Source organism: Rhincodon typus, chromosome 35 (assembly GCF_021869965.1).
Source record: "Rhincodon typus isolate 14 chromosome 35, sRhiTyp1.1, whole genome shotgun sequence".
NCBI classification, from domain to species: domain Eukaryota; kingdom Metazoa; phylum Chordata; class Chondrichthyes; order Orectolobiformes; family Rhincodontidae; genus Rhincodon; species Rhincodon typus.
Genome location: NC_063366.1, coordinates 21,460,251 through 21,476,400, shown reverse-complemented (window position 1 = coordinate 21,476,400; position 16,150 = coordinate 21,460,251). Strand labels below are relative to the sequence as shown.

The following is a 16,150-nucleotide window of genomic DNA, read 5'->3' as shown; positions in this document are numbered from 1 at the left end:
AATTCAATCCTGGAGATAGTTGTGACGCTTCATTTCCTGACATAAACTTTAATTGAAGAGGTTCCTTTGTGCTGAGTCCATTCTCTGATTCCATTCTTTCCCATTTCGGGTTTTCTGACCCCACCATCGAGAGCAGTGAGTCCAGCTGCCTGGGCCCTAAGGTCCGGAGCTCTCTCCCTCCCTCAATCCATCAATCCCTCTCCACTTCCCTTCATCTTGTTCTGAGAACCTCTCTGCAATTCTCTGCTCCTTTCAGCTGGTTCTTCAGATGTCGCTTTGACCGAACTTTTACTGAATTGATTTACAATCTATTCCCTGCTTTCACTCTCAATATCTCTATTGCTGAGCCCAGGATCTGCTGTGCTTTGCTGACTGCTCTCTCAGTATGTCGTGTCACCGTCAGAGATTGATCCACATAAAGCCTGTCACCCGCTCCCTCAGTTCCTGCTCACTCCAGAGAATTGTGTCAGTAAATTGACAGTGTAATTCCTTGCTCCTTTTGCTAAAACACATCACCTCACAATCTGCTCAGTTAAATTCAGTCGGTCACTTGTCTGCATATTTCCTTCCCGAGGATGTCAGAAAATCACTTGTGAACATGACCGTTGTCATCGATGTGTTTTTGTTGATGTTTGAATCAATGTCTGTCCTTGATGGAAACCTGGCCGAGTAGTGATGACAATTTCTCCGTAAATGAATCCTCCCTGTCTGGCTGTACTTCCAACATGAGCCCCATCGAGGTTGTTCCGCTGGCAGTTTGGCCTTTTTCACACCTTCCCCTGACCCTCTGCTCTTTGGGTCCTCTCTCCCCCACTGAGCATCTCATCTCTCATTTAAATTCTCATTCTCTCCCACCCTTCCCAGTAATTTTCTCACTGAGGGACCTTTACTGTTTTCCTCCCTCATCCTCTGCATCAAACAACTTTCCATCTTTCTGATGAAAGGTCATCACCCTGAAACATTAACTTGCCTTCTGTCTCCATAACAGACGAGCAGACTAAGTTAGTTCAGGTTTTATTTTTTAATTTCTCATCATTGATACTTGAAGAATCCCAATCTGAGATAGAATCAGATAGTTTTACAGCACAGAAACAGGCCCTTCGGCCCATTGCGTCCATGCTGATTCTGATTCTGTTTTCCAGGCCTTGGCCTGTAGCCTTGTCTGCTATGGATTTTCAAGTGCTGATCTAAATTATTCTGAAATGTCTGAGGTTCCTGCTGTTTTAGGCAGTGAGTTCCAGATACCCACACCTTCTGGATTAAAAAAAACTCTCTTTACCTTCGAAGAAAATCCGAAAGAACTGCAGATGCTGAAAAACAGCAACAAAAATAGAGTTGCTGGAAAAGCTCAGCAGGGCTGGCAGCATCTGTAAAGAAAAAAAACACAGTTAATGTTTCGGGTCCGGTGACCCTTCCTCAGAACTGATGGTGGCTGGGAAAACGTCAGTTTATAACCACGTTTCGCTGCTCACAATGTGGTCTCCTCTACATTGGGGAAACGAAGTGTAGACTTGGTGACGGCTTTGCAGAACATCTACGTTCTGCTCGCAAAAATGACCCTGAACTACCTGTTGCCTGCCACTTTAATGCATCACCCTGCTCCCTGGCCAACATCTCCGTCTCTGGCTTATGACAGTGTTCCAGCGAAGCCCAATGCAAACTGGAGGAACAAGACCTCATTTTCCGCTTGGGGATCCTACAGCCCTCCGGACTCAATATTGAGTTCAATAATTTTAGGGCCTAAACTCTCCCATGTCCCAACCCCCTACCCCACACACCAGGCCTTGTTACCACATAGCCTGCCATTACACACCCCGTGTTGTTAGTCACTAACAGTCCCCGTTAACAACTATTCACCCTTCCAGCCTGATCATTAGCAACTCCTTTGTCTGTCCAACTGTCTCTCTCTCTCTTTGAGCTCTATCCTATGGTTTACTCCCTACCCCTCCCACCTCCCTATTTTCTGCATATAAACTGACATTTTCCCAGCCACTATCAGGTCTGAGGAAGGGTCACCGGACCCAAAATGTTAACTCTGCTTTTTCCTTCACAGATGCTGCCAGACCTGCTGGGCTTTTCCGGCAACTTTATTATTTTCCCTCTTTACCTCCTCTTTCCGTTAAAACTGACTCCTCTATGAAGGGGGAAAGAAAGCTTTGCCTTATCTAACAAGTCTATGCCCCTTAGAACTTTTTACACTTCAATCAGATTCCCTGCTCAACTTTCTCTGCTTTGGGAAAGCAACCCCAAACCCTCCAGACTATTTTCATTGCTGAGACAACAAGGTGCAGGGCTGGATGAACACAGCAGGCCAAGCAGCATCATAGGAGCAGAAAGGCTGACGTTTCAGGCCTAGACCCTTCATCAGAAAGGGGGGAGGGGAAGGGGGTTCTGAAATAAATAGGGAGAGAGGGGGAGGCGGATAGAAGATGGATAGAGGAGAGGATAGGTGGAGAGGAAACAAACAGGTCGAAGAGGCGGGGATGGAGCCAGTAAAGGTGAGTGTAGGTGGGGAGTTAGGGAGGGGATAGATCAGTCCAGGGAGGACGGACAGGTCAAGGGGGCGGGATGAGGTTAGTAGGTAGGAGATGGGGGTGCGGCTTGAGGTGGGAGGAGGGGATAGGTGGGAGGAAGGACAGGTTAGGGAGGCGGGGACGAGCTGGACTGGTTTTGGGATGCGGTAGGGGGAGGGGAGATTTTGAAGCTTGTGAAATCCACATTGCTACCATTGGGCTGCAGGGTTCCCAAGCGGACAATGAGTTGCTGTTCCTGCAGAAATAAATAGGGAGAGAGTGGGAGGCGGATAGAAGATGGATAGAGGAGAGGATAGGTGGAGAGGAAACAAACAGGTCGAAGAGGCGGGGATGGAGCCAGTAAAGGTGATGCTGCTTGGCCTGCTGTGTTCATCCAGCCCTGCACCTTGTTGTCTTGGATTCTCCAGCATCTGCAGTTCCTACTATCTCTATCTTCATTGCTGAATCACTCCAGTCCAGGAAACATCCTGGTGGATGCCCTCTCACCCTCTCTTGTGCAATCATGTCTTTCCTGCACTGCACACATTACTCCAGCTAACTAAGTAACATTGTATACAGCGTATCTACTTATTCACCATGCTGTCTCTCCATTGAGCTCACTGCCAGCTAATCCTCCCTCAATCCAAACTCCCCAACCCCTCTATCCCGAAATGTAACCCTGTGTCTTAACTCTCTTCCTGCAGCTTAACACGATAATGATGATTTCACTGCTCGCTATAATGTTTCTGGATATACTTCCTGATCAGAGTTCCTCTGCAGTGTTTGTGAAAAATATCCCACTGCGGAATGGTCTGACTTTCTGAAGCTAAAGGTAAGTTTCAGTCTGCATGATTTTAATGAGAAGTTAGAAAAAGACAGACTTTCTGAGCAACATAAACAGAGACAAGTCAGGAACATCAGCCCTGAGATTATATGATGAGACATTTTCACACTTGGTTGAAAGTGCATATGCCTTTTATTTCACTGGAATTATTAATTTAAATGGATTACACCCCGGTTAAAATAGCAGATTGCTAAAGCACGTGAATATTTTCACTTCTATTCTTTTATGAGATGTGGGAGTCATGGGCAAGCTCAGTATTTATTACTCATCCCTAATTGTCCTTGAACTCAGCGACTTGTTAGACCATTTGAGACAGCAGCACAGTGTCACCCACATTGCTGTGGGTCTGGAATCACATGTCAGCAGGTCTGGGTGGGGACAGCAGATTTCCCTCCCTAAAGGACATGAGTGAACCAGTTGTGTTTTGACCACAATATGAGTTCACTGCCATCTTATCCTCCGTTCATCTCCCTTTCATCCCAACTCCCCAGGCTGAGGGATGTTACTTGGCCAATGGAACACAAGTGCAGTGACATCAACACCGCACCTCCATCTCCCGCTGGAGGTGGAGAAACCTTGTCAAAATATCTCATCTCTCGAGTTAAAGGATAGGTGCCAGAGGATTGGACAGTGGCAAACGGGACACCCTCATTCAAGAAAAGATGTAAGGAAAGTGCGGTAAATACAGGACAGTTAGTTTGTTGTCAACAATGGATAAGGCTTTCGAGGATATAATCCAGAAAACATCAATAGTTACTTAGAAAACTTTCAGTTCATTAAGGACTGCCAGCAGGTATTTCTAAACAGTAAATGATCCTTATATAATTGATTTTATTTTGCTGAAGTAACAGAAAAGATTGATGAAGAGAGTGGGGTGGATATTCAGGCTGGTTCACAATATTGTGATTCATGGGATAGAAAGCTCAGCATCAACTTCATGAGAAAATTGACTGAAGGATGGGAAACAGAGGTGTTCCCCATGAGTCAGTGCCAAAACCACTCAATAACTTGGATATTGCAGTACAGACTAAAATATCAAAATTTGCTAATGCTGACAAACTTTAGAAGTGGCATATAATAAAGATGATGCAAATCAGTTGCAATAGGCTGTGTATAGGCTGCAGAACAGGCTGACAGGTGAAGGATGGGATTTACACAGAGTATTAGCAAATCATATGGTGCTAATGCATTTTTAAAATGCATACATTTGTGAGAAGTATCGGGGGTGGGGGTGTCACCTGCCCAGTCTTAATTGCTTTTAACGTTAGTTCTTTGAAGGTGGCCGGATGTCAGGAGAGAGAGGTGAGTAAAGCACTTGGCCTATGGTCTGTATACCTTGTTGGCAGTGATATGTACAATATCATCATCAGACAATCTGGCTCATTATGTCAGTGTCTCAATCCTGTAGTTGACATTGCTCTTTAAGAAATAGGTCAAGAACTTTTTGTTTCAGATGAGATACTTCAATCAGTTCTTTCTCATGATGCAAGGAAGACAACTGAGTGTTGTTTTGCTCCTTGATTTTCACACTGTGCTGTCAGGTAAGCAATGGAATTGTTACTGCAAATTGTTACTGACACTTCAGGAGCAGCATCGCTTCACCAGCTCAGCTAATTTAACATAAAGTTATTCACAATTAGTAAAGCATCAAATAAGGGTACTTTTCATGGGGAAGTTGACTGATCTCTCACCCTGTGTATCCTCAATCTGTTCTTTCTCTAAAAATCTCATTTAATGGTGTCATACAATCTGCTCCAATTGCAATCAGCAGCATCTAATTGCACAACTTCATGTAGAGTAAGTTCCCAGAGAAAGCCATGGATAAGGGTGTACACACACTAAGACTAATCTTATCCTTTCTCTTCATAGATACTGAGGCTCTGCTGTGTCTTTCCAGCATTTTCTCATTTCAGATTTCTATCATTTTTGAGCTTTCTTTCTTCTCATTCTTTCTGCAGCTTAGGAGTGAAAAGGTTGAAAAAAAATTGCACCTGCCTTTTCTTGTCCTCCAAATTCCCTATTGCTGTCCTCTTTGTTTCAATCCATCAACCCATGAAGAGATGAGGTCTGTTAACTCTGGCGGATGGCAGTTAACTCTCCTGTCCTTGCCCAACTGCCCCTTCTTTTATACCCCTGATGACATACAAGTTTCTTACCAAAGGATTGGTCCTATGTTGTCAAAACCATCAGAATTAAATTTCAATTGGTTTCTGGTATCTAAGTGCCTGATTCAAATTGATTGGCTAAATTCAAAAACGTGTTGTCTGAATAACAAAACAAAACTGCTGCTTGGTCTGCTGCCTGTATGGCCTTTCGAGACAGATATTTCAATTTGAGTGCTCTCTGTATACTTGTAAACTTTCAAGCTGCTGCTCACAGATATCCATTTTACACAGAAAAAGCACATCATTTTTTACAGGGACCACACAATGATTCCCCCCGTAGCATTTTACAAACACCAAATTCCAACTTCCTGCCTCCCAATCCACAAGTACTCTGCCCAACGTCGCAACAATAAATACATGCTGCTTTTGTTCCATGAACAAAACTGAAGTGTATACGGAGAGCTTGGTTGTTCAACAATGAAAGGATGAACTGCAGAATTCAGATTTCCAGCATCCACTGTAATTTACCGTCATAAAGTAAGAACTCTGCTTCATTGTTCAGTCAGAAATGAGAACCCATAAAGGAGCTGCATTTCCTGCCTCTGCCCTCCTGCTGATCACTTACCATAGTGGAGCTCAGAGTAGAACTTATTTAGGGGGTCTTGTGTTGGGCTTGCAGACAAAGTGGCACATCACTGTACATCATGATTCATTTCTTCTTGTGATTCATAAATTTGTCACTGAAATTAAAATGGCAAATAATCTTTCATTTTTTTCCCAGCTTTCCCAAACCCCAGAAAACATTTGAGGGAGAATTTAATTAACATCCCACCATTGTGTCACTCCATAAATCTCAGGTTCCTGGTCAGAATCTCCATTATGTCACCCAATCCATTTATGGAAACTGTTTAATGAACTAATCTGTGTGTGAATAAGGGTATAATTAAAGTTTCTTTTTAACAATCTTTGTTCTTTTACTATGTCTTTTCCAAACAAATAATTTTTTTGGTAGAATTAGTAAGACAAAAAAAAACAGAATTTTATTTGTGTCATTTAAAATATCTCCCTGAAGATGAAATCCTCTGATAAGAGTTCTAATTTTGCAATTTTGTATTTTGTATTTTGCCAGAGGTATTCCATGTGTTTGTACCAGACAATCTCATCACAGTCTCTGTGGGTGAAGATATTATAATAAAGTGCCAGGTTTGATGATTTACATCAGATTCAGCTTCACCAGTTCATTTATACACCAATGGACAGGATCGACCTGATGTACAGGACAAAGATTATCAAGGGAGGACAGAACTGTTTAAAGATGAATTTCCCCATGGAAATGCTTCTCTGAAACTGAAGAAGATAAAAGTATCAGATAAAGGGAATTACACATGTTTCGTTGAGTCCAAAACACACCGTGGTCAAGCAGTGATAGCTCTGAAAGTTGCAGGTTGGTCTTTCTCATTGTAAAGTGCAAATGATCACTGAATATAACACAATATTCTGAATATAGCATTTTTAAACCATGAATGGGAAATAATCAACAGCATTTGACTAGAAAATGAAAGCAACAAACCATTTGCTTGAATATTCAAGATGTTAGTAGATACTTCAAACCACTATCTACAGCTCAACCTGAAAATTATAGAATGTATATACAACAGTAGTTAAGAAGCCAAATGCAATGTTGTTTATTTTGAAGGAAAATGAAATATAAAAGTAGAGACGATTTCTGTTGTTGTGATTGTAACAAAGTCAGCCAGATGGATAACACAGAGTGTGAGTTCCCAGAGTGGGACTGTTAATCTGGTAAACTGACTGTTAAACTGACAGATATAAACAGAAGTGCCAGAGGTTCTATTCATTCTGGGACCCAGCTCTGAGGGAACTAGATCAGTGTCATGTACTGTGCAATAAAGAGAGACTTGGTGACAGGGTACCAGCCTCTCTGGAGTTATATTAGTAGCAGCAAGAGAAAAGCATGTTCCTGAATAGATTTGCTCACAATAGTCATCTTTGAGTTGGGGGAAACATTTCTGGCATCATGTGTTATTTGGGAAGCTTAACCTGTTTGATCCTGCTGTTGAAGACTGGACCCAGTACGTGGAAAAAAATGCTGTTTTTACTTCTAGGTAAATGATGTTGGGGCAGGTGAAAAGCAATGAGTAATTCTCCTGACAGTGGGTGGACCCGCAGCTTTTTCAGATATGAGGTGCTTATCTTTCCCTGAGGCTTCAGATACTAAAACTTTTCAATAGTTGATGGATTTATTTAAGGAATATTATGACCCCATGTCTCCTCTGAGACACTATCGGTGTTATTCGACAGTTTGAGAACCAGGAGAATCCTTGTTGGGATTTTTGACGAGATTAAGATGACTGGCAGAGACATGTGATTTTGGTTTAGCCCTTAATGAGATCCTGAGAGACCGTTTGTTTTGTGGGATTAACTATGCAAAAGTGCCGACTAGCTGAAGCCCAACTAGACTTCAAACGGGCACTACAACTGGCTTTATCATTTGAAAATGCGACAAGTGGAGCTTTTGAGTTACAGGATGTTCTGATGGAAGTGGACCACCTCGCCAGGCCGACTGAGTTTGGGGAACACTACTTGAGTGAAGGCAATTGCACAGCCTCACTCAGTACATATCCTGGACAGAGGGACTCTAGGTCAGCCCACAGCAAAATCCCAAACCAAAACCGGGCCTTGGCCAAACAGTTAAAATTCCCTTCAGGATCCAGACTGGCAAGCCATTGTAGTTGCTGCTGGTATACGGACTCAAGAAAGCAAAAGAGACCCACTAGGCCTGAATTGAGTAAGAGAGCTCATGGGCCAATATCCTGGAGAGTGCACACCCTGCAAAGTCCATCTGCATCTAGTTTGGAACAATTAAATTGCTTTGCAACATCCAATTCAGAACCAATCAAAATAAACATCTGGTGAAATAGTCACTCAGTTCTAATGGAGGTCTATATCAGTGCAGTTATATCAGTGCGGCTGTATCAGTGATTACAGAACCAAACTTCGACAAAATTTACTCCAGACTTTAACCCTTCAGTTTGTGTAAGGCCTCAGCTTGACTGAGAACCTATACTGGGGAACCTTCACGGATTAAGCTTGCACCTTCGGTTCTGGTCTCTTTCGATAAGCATCTGGTTCAGTTACTACTGATTGTAGTAAAAGGCTCTGGCCCAAGCTTGATGGGGAGAAATTGATTGAGAAAGATTTATCTTGACAGGCTCAACATTTTTTGATTAGAAAATGGCTGCTGAAGTGAAGTCTCAATTAAATACTGGAAGTTTTTGAGGGAGGTCTGGGGACTGTCAAAGGAGCCAAGACCACCTTGCATATTGACCAGGAAGTAATTCCTTGATTCTGCAAGGCTCTCCCAGTGCCATATGCCTTACATGCAGAAGTAGAGGCAGAAATCAGGAGGTTGGAAAGTGAAGGAATCACTCAACCAGTACAGTTAGTGGAATGGGCAGCAGAGGTTGCATTGACTGTGAGGCCCCAATGGGTCAGTTCGCTTTTGTGAGGATTTCAAACAAATGGTAAACCACTTCTCGCAGCTGGATAAATACCCAATCCCTCACATAGGGGACTTACTGGGAGAGCTGGTGGGGTGGTGGTACTTCCCAAAGCAGGACATGAGCCGTATGTACCTGCAGTTCAGGTTAGATGAGGATTCACAGAAGTCAGCTACATAACGGTTTGTACCAATATACGAGGCTGACATTTGAGGTATCATCAGCCTGTGTCATTTTTCAGTGGAAAAGGAGAACATTTTACAAAGTCTACCCCAGGTCGCCATTTATCTGGATGATGTGTTAATAACCAGGAAGAGCAATAAAGAACACTTGGAGAATCATAGAATCCCTACAGTGTGGAAACAGGCCCTTCGGCTCAACAAGTCCACACCAACCCTTGGAGCATCCCGCCCAGACCCATCCCCCTAAACACTACGGGCAATTTAGCATGGCCAATTCACCTAGCCTGCACATCTTTAGACTGTGGGAGGAAACCAGAACACCGAGAGGAAACCCACGCAGACACGGGGGGAATGTGCAAACTCCACACAGACAGTCGCCCAAGGCTCGAATCGAACCCGGGTCCCTGGTGCTGTGGGGCTGCAGTGCTAACCACTGAGCCACTGTGCTGCCCTTGGACATAGTTCTCAGACGTTTCTCCAAGGCAGGCGTACATCTGAGAAGGGAAAAATCTGTGTTGCAGATGCGCCCAAGGGACCTACTTGGGAGACAGAGTCGTCAAGACTGGGTTATATCCCGTTGGAAGATAAAGTGAGGGCAATCAAAGGTGCCCCGACTCTCAGTGTATGTTGGAGCTTTGGTCTTTCCCTGGGTTGGCGAATTATTACGGGAAGTTCAGTCATAACCTGGCCTCCATCTTGATGCCCTTACATCAGCTCTTGTAGAAGGATCACCTGAGGGAGTGGTCGCAGAGCCAAGCTGTAGCCTTTAGGGAAGTGAACAAGCAGCGAAGGTTTTGGCTCACTAAGATGTCAAGCGAGATCTTGTATTAACTTGGAATGCCTCCCCGTACAGCATTGGGGTCGTGTTGGCCCATCATTTTATAAGCGATATTTCTCCCCTCCTGAAGATACTAACTCAGACTGGGTGTGAAATTCACAAGCACTGATTTGTCTCTGGACAATACCCAAGGGGCCTGATGGAGAGGAACGCCCAATTGTCTAAGGTCCTGTAATTAGCTTTCCACCGATTTATATGTTATCAATCTTTCTATGTTTAATCTATTTTCCTAATCAACCTGTTCAGAGATGTTATTACACATTTCTGAGCAGGTAGGACTTCAACACAGGCCTCCTGGTGCAGAGATAGGGAACTACCACTGCACCACATGAGTTCCAGCTGTTCTCAAAATGCTCGCTAATTGAAACTTCCATCACCTGGCTGGATTCGTTCACCAATATAAGGCTTGGTATGGCCCCTTTCCTAGTTGAACTCTCCACATATTGTTTCTAGAAACCCTCCTGGATGCACCTGACAAATACTGTCCCATCTATGTCCCTGCCATTAAGGGAGCCTCAGTCAACATTAGGGAAGTTAAAATTACCCACTCCAACCCGCCTATTATTTTTATATCTTTCCATGACCTACCTACGTATCTGTCCTTCTATCCCACAGTGGTTATTGGCAGGCCTATCATATAACACCATCATCGTGATTGCACCATTCTTATACCTGATTCCTACCCATATGGCCTCGCTGGATGAGTCCTTCAAGATGTTCTCTCTTAGTGCAGGTGTGATATTCTCCTTAATCCCTTTTACATCCCTCTCTATCACACCTGAAACATCTGAACCCTGCAACATTGAGCTGCCTGTCATGCCCTTCTCTCATCTGAGTTTCGTAATTGCTACAACATCGCTGTGCCATGTACTTGTCCAGCTCTAAGCTCATTGCCTTACCTGTTAAGCTGCTTGCATTAACATAAATACAATTCAGATCACCAGTCCCGCTGTGTTCATTACCCTGATCCTGCCTGTTCTTCCTATGAGACTGCCGACTTAACCTCTCCCTCTTCCCCAATCACTCCACACACTGACCTACTGCCCACCCACTGCCCCTCACCCTGCCACACTGGACTAAAATGATTATGTACTGTTGAATGAAAAATGTACAATTTAAAATGAATATAAGTTTGAATAACTCATTATATGCTAATTGCAGAGTTTGGACAGCGGCCTTGGAATCATGTGGAGGAGAACAACAAAGAAGGACTTTGTGTTGTGTGTTGATCAGACGGATGGTACCCTGAGCCACTGATACAGTGGGTAGATGGGAAAGGAGAAGATGTGACAGCACAGTCTGAAACAGAATTTGTTCAGGACCCTACAGGCCTCAACACTGTCCAGAGTCGTATTAATGTCAAAAGTGATTCTGTAAACAAGTTTTCATGTTTCATAGAAAACCAGTTGTTGAGCAAAAGACGAGAGGCCCATCTCCAGATATCAGGTAGGTGTGAGTCTGGTAATCATTTTATGAGCGATATTTCTCCCCTCCTGAAGACACTAACTCAGACTGGGTGTGAAATTCACAAGCACTGATTTGTCTCTGGACAATACCCAAGGGGCAGCTTTTCATATTTAAACCTGAAACGTTGAGAAGCGAATAGACTATCCACAACACTGAAGCTGGGCCTGATGTGTCCTTACCCAATTTCCACATTTCATATTCCAGCTGTGGTCATTGGATAGAGATTAGGACCAAGGTCACTGAGTATTGTGCTTTTGGCTGAGTGTTATTATGAGAAACAAATGTTTGTTCAGAACAACACCTGGAATCTAAGTGAATTCAAGTTCTTTCAACATAAATTCTTATTAGCAATGGTATTATTTACCTGTATGACCTGAGAGGGAATCAGTAGCTGAGATTACAGCTGAAGGTTGATGAAATTATGATACTTTGAAGTAAAACCCAAATGTTTGTTTCACAGTTTTGGGTCTTGCAGATCAAATACTGATTCCGTTCTTTTTAATCTTAGATGAGTTCTTCCCCAGAGTCAATGCTTGGCTTGTATGTTTCTTGGTGTTTCTTGGCCTTGTGATTGTGGCTATTACTGTTGATGTAATAGTCCACAGAAAAGAAGATAAAAAGTTTAAAGGTAGGAGCAAAATAGACCTTTAAAACATGACATTTATGGATGTAAATTGAGATTGAAATGAATCACAATTGTAGAAGGTTCTTAATTGTCTGAAAATTATTCTGAAATGGAAAGAATGTAATGTGAAAGTCGAATTTTAATTTTTTTGCTTTCAGGATAATATCTTGTTCAACATGCTGCTTCTCTGCAAAGGAAGAAAAGTTATGTAACTGTCTCTGAGACGGAATAAGCCCTTTATTAAAGTTTCATTTTGGGAGATGTGAATCAGTGGTTAGACCAGCATTTATTGCCCATCTCTAACTGCAGTTGAGAAGGTGGTGTTGAGATGTTTTCATGATCCACTGCATTCCGTGTAATTTGGGTACATTCACAGTGTTTTATTTCTGTCACAGTGTGATACAACTGAGTGGCTTCCTGGGCCATCTCGGAGGGCAGTTCAAAGTCAAACACTTTATTATGGGTCTGTCTGACCAATTTCCTTTCCTGAAGGATATTAATGAAACAGTCAGTAACTTCATTCCCACTACTATCTAAACTCAACTTTTGATTCCACCAGTGGTTGACTCCTTTAAAGAAATTCGCTCTGAGGAAGGAGTCAGTCAGGGATGGAGTGGGACATTTGCAGGATGCGTGTGTGAACTTGCTGAGCAGTTGAATTGGGGAGCAAGCCATGTAGGATTGTGCGATGTACTCTGTAAATAAATGTTATTAGTTGTAATGAATTGGACCAGCAAATTGTAAGAAAAGTCAGACAGGTCCAGCCTCCAAAGAAAATGACACTTTTTGGAAAATTAATGCCATTCAATACAGCTACAGAAGATAGATAGGGTACAGTATGTAGAAAGGTTAAAACTGTTTTACCATGTGAATGAAATGGAGCAGAAGGTGAAAGAGATTGATTTTTTTAACTGCATGTTGGGTACAGAGGTCCAGTCTGATTTGAAACTTAATGTCCCTGAAAGCCCCTGATATCAAAACATTTTCAAAGATTGTAGACCTTACTCAAAGGACACTGTCACCCTAAGCCCCCACTGTGATTTTAGAACATTACCACTTTAATTCATGGGAGAGCCCCTCATGGCGAGACTCAAGGAGATTATGGAGCATTGTGATTTTGGACCGACTTTAAATAGAGATTGTCATTGTGTGGCATTAATCATGAAATCATACAAAAGAAGTTTTGTAAAAATTGTAAGTGGATTTTAGAAGGTTGCTGGAGATTATTTTAGGCATGGAGAGTGTGGAGAAGGGCGAGCAGGAGATACAAAGTGCTCTGAGCAGCACAGTCCACCGGTTAGGATGGGAAACTACAAGCAACAGTGGGGGTGCCCGGAGTGAAGGTGCTGGTGAAAGCAAGGGAATGGATCTAGGAACTGGAACAGCCAGAATGTACAGAAGATTAAACCAACAGCCTTGGACAGGCCCTGAGTGTGCAGAGTGTTTCCAGTGTGGGGGAAGCCAACACCCTGCCCCCCCAGACCTGAGCAGACTTAGGGACATTAAATGCTTCCGGTGCCAGAATAAAAGGACATTTCGGCATAAATTTCGGTATAAGCTGAGCTTGCCCAGCAGTGGTAAATGGAACAATCCAGCACCAGTGTATTGTATGGAATTTAGTCCTAAGATGGAGCAGACACTGGAGTTATTGTTAAACAGAAAGAATGTTATGAATAGAAGTGGACACTAGGGTCTCCACTATCATTATGGGGAGCAAGAAGGAGCCACCTCCCTGGTGTTGAAGAGTGCTGACGACATATACTGGTGGGGGTGGGGGGGGAAGGTGGGAGGTGGGGGAGGTGTGTTGGTCAGACAGTCTCTGAGTTAAACATGAGTCATGCCGAGCAGCAGCTGGAGCTGACAATGCCTCATGGGAATATGTGACTATAAACACCCACAAGGAGTTGTACCAGTTTACCCACTTGTCCTTTGCAGTTTCATCATTGTTGCAAAGTTGGGTGGAGTACTTGTGGATCGGGAGGCAAGAATTTAGTGTTTGTAAAATGCTCGGGGACCTGCTGTTTCAAGTCTCATAAAATGTCCCTCCCAATCACTCCTCCTGATGGGGATATGTTTGGTTTGCTTTGGAGGTCAGCAAGTGTTCCTTTACTACCTCCCTTTGTTCATTGCCATTGGAGATGGAGGTGGCAAAGCAGGAAGGCTTTAGAAATGATCTCCATGTTTCAGCACCCACTGAGGGAGAAAAATGTTCCTAACTAACGTACTGGAACTCTGCCCCTTAGCTTAAATCGATGCCCTCTGGACATTGATTCCTCCACCAGGTGGAAACATTTCTTCCCCTCTACCCTATCTGTGCCCCAAATAATTTTATACATCTCAATATTGTCTCCTCTCCTCCAAGGAAAACAACCCCAGACTATGCAATCTCTTTTCGTAACTAAAACTCTCCAGCCCAGTCAACATTTTGGTAAATCTCCTCTCCACCCTCTCCAGTGCAATCACATCCCTGTTACAATGTGGATTCCACAACTGCAGACAATCCTTTAGTTCTGCCCAAACCAATGTTTTATATAGTTCCAGCATCATCTCCCTGCTCTTAAATTCTGTGCCTCAGCTAATAAAAGTAAGTTGACTTCCCACGTAAATGCTGCAGTCAAGAAGGCACAACAACGCTTCTTCTTCCTCAGGCGGCTCAGGAAATTTGGCATGTCCATAAGGTCCCACACTAACTTCTACAGATGCACCATTGAAAGCATACTGTCTGGGTGTATAACAGCCTGGTATGGCAACTGCTCTGCCCAGGACTGTAAGAAACTACAGTAGGTGGTGTGCACATCCCAGACCATCACAGAAACTAACCTTCCATCCATAGACTCCATTTACATGGCTCACTGCGGTGGAAAGGCTGCCATCATCATCAAAGACCCATTGCACCCCCCCTTATGATCTCCTACAATCTCAGAAGATACAGAAGCCTGAACACTTGCACAAGCAGGTTCAGAAACAGCTTCGTCCCTGCTATTATCAGGATTCTAGCTTTAAATAATGTAACCTGCAATGTAACCTGCATGCCTCTAAGTCTGTTTGATCTGTACATTATTTGCTTGCTGTGATCTGCCTGTACTGCTCATAAACACAGCTTTTCACTGTATTTCAGTACAAGTGACAATAAAATCAATCAATCAACCTAAAGGAAGAAGTGGTCTTCTTCACCATTTTATCCACTGGCCTACGGCCTTAAGGGACCACTAGATAAGGGTGATATGCACTCCAAAGTCCCTGTGACCCTCAGTGCTTCCCAGGGAGCTATCGTTTATCATGTACTCCGTAGCCTTGTTTGTCCTGCCCAAGGGCATCACCTCGTGCTTATCCAGATTTAATTCCATTTGCCACTGATCAGTCCATCTGACCAACCTGTCCACATCCACTTGTAGTCTAACGCCATCCTCTTCACTATTTACCACCTCACCAATTATTGTATCATCTGCAAACTCAGTGATCAACCCTCCTACATTCAAGTTAAAATCATTGATATATATCAGAAACAGTGAGGGCTCCAACACTGATCCCTATGGAAACCCACTGGACATGGGAAACCCCCACACCCCCACTTGACCATCCCCCTCTGCTTCCTGCCATTCAGTTAGTTCTATATCCAATTTGTCAAATTTCCTTAGATCCCATGGTGTCTTACCTTTGCTCTCGGTCTCCCATAAGGGACCTTATTAAAACCTTGCTGAAGTCCAAGTAGACTACATCACATGCATTCCCCTCATCTACACACCTCATCACCTCTTTGAAAGTATCAGCAGGTTGGTCAGACATGGCCTCCCCTTAACAAAACCATTCTAACTATTCTTGATTAATGCCTGCTTCTCCAAATGAGGATGAATTCTGTTCCTCAGAATTGAATCCAATAGTTTCCCCACCAATGAGGTGAGACTGACTGGCCTGAAGTTTCTCTTGATTATCTCCTGCTCTCTTCTTTAATGACAGTACCACGTTAGCTCTCCTCCAGTCGTCTGGCATTCTTGTGTGGTCAGGGAGAAATTGAAAATTATTGCCAATACCCTGCTATTTCCTCCCTTACCTCA

At 43.4% G+C, this 16,150-nt stretch overlaps 1 pseudogene; it reads left to right on the top strand.

Moving 5' to 3' along the window:
- The first annotated feature begins 693 nt into the window (after positions 1-693).
- LOC109938225 overlaps positions 694-16,150 on the top strand; it is a 27,391-nt pseudogene continuing 11,934 nt past the window's right edge.